This window comes from Arachis duranensis, chromosome 3 (assembly GCF_000817695.3).
Source record: "Arachis duranensis cultivar V14167 chromosome 3, aradu.V14167.gnm2.J7QH, whole genome shotgun sequence".
NCBI lineage: Eukaryota > Viridiplantae > Streptophyta > Magnoliopsida > Fabales > Fabaceae > Arachis > Arachis duranensis.
The window spans coordinates 80,736,747-80,737,956 of record NC_029774.3 but is presented as its reverse complement, the minus strand read 5'-3'; the positions used below and the strand labels follow the sequence as shown (position 1 = coordinate 80,737,956).

The 1,210-nt window shown below is 39.8% G+C and overlaps 1 non-coding gene across 1 annotated transcript; it reads left to right on the top strand.

Moving 5' to 3' along the window:
• The first annotated feature begins 727 nt into the window (after window positions 1-727).
• LOC127746065 (small nucleolar RNA R71) lies at window positions 728-831 on the top strand. The gene has a single exon (XR_008007685.1). It is a non-coding gene; the product is annotated as a small nucleolar RNA R71 (small nucleolar RNA).
• Window positions 832-1,210: the final 379 nt, after the last annotated feature.

Here is a 1,210-nt window from a genome sequence, read left to right as displayed (position 1 = left end):
CTCTTCTGTATTGCTTGGGAGAGTACTAGGAGGAGTTTCAGTGACTCTTTTACTCAGCTGGCCCACTTGTGCCTCCAAATTTCTAATGGAGGACCTTGTTTCATTCATGAAACTCAGAGTGGCCTTAGATAGATCATAGACTATATTTGCTAAGCTAGAGGGGCTCTGTTCAGAATTCTTTGTCTGTTGCTTAGAGGATAATGGAAAAGGCTTGCTATTGCTAAACCTATTTCTTCCACCATTATTAAAGCCTTGTTAAGGCTTTTGTTGATCCTTCCATGAGAAATTTGGATGATTTCTCTATGATGGATTATAGGTGTTTCCATAGGCTTAACCCATGTAATTCACCTCTGCCATTGCAGGGTTCTCAGGATCATAAGCTTCTTCTTCAGAAGATGCTTCTTTAGTACTGTTGGATGCATTTTGCAATCCATTCAGACTCTGAGAAATCATATTGACTTACTGAGTCAACATTTTGTTCTGATCCAACATGGCATTCAAAGCATCAATGTCAAGAACTCCCTTCCTCTGAGGTGTCCCATTACTCACAGGATTCCTCTCATAGGTGTACATGAACTGGTTATTTACAACCATTTCAATGAGTTCTTGAGCTTCTACAGGCATTTTCCTTAGGTGAATGGATCCACCTGCAAAATGGTCCAATGACATCTTAGACAATTCAGACAGACCATCATAGAATATATCCAGGATAGTCCATTCTGAGAGCATGTCAGAAGGACACTTTTTGGTCAGTTGCTTGTATCTTTCCCAAGCTTCATAGAGGAATTCACCTTCTTTCTGTCTGAAAGTTTGAATATCCACTCTAAGCTTGCTCAGGTTTTGTGGAGGAAAGAACTTGGCTAAGAAAGCCGTGACCAGCTTATCCCAAGAGTTCAAGCTATCTTTAGGTTGAGAGTCTAACCATGTTCTAGCTCTGTCTCTTATAGCAAAAGGAAAAAGCATAAGCTTATAGACCTCGGGATTAACTCTATTGGTTTTAACAGTATCACAGATCTGCAAGAATTCAGTTAAGAACTGAAAAGGATCTTCTGATGAATGTCCATGAAACTTGCAATTTTGTTGCATCAGAGAAACTAATTGAGGCTTTAGCTCAAAGTTGTTTGCTCTAATGACAGGGATTGAGATTCTTCTTCCATGGAAGTTGGAATTTGGTGCAGTAAAGTCACCAAGCACCTTCCTTCCATTGTTG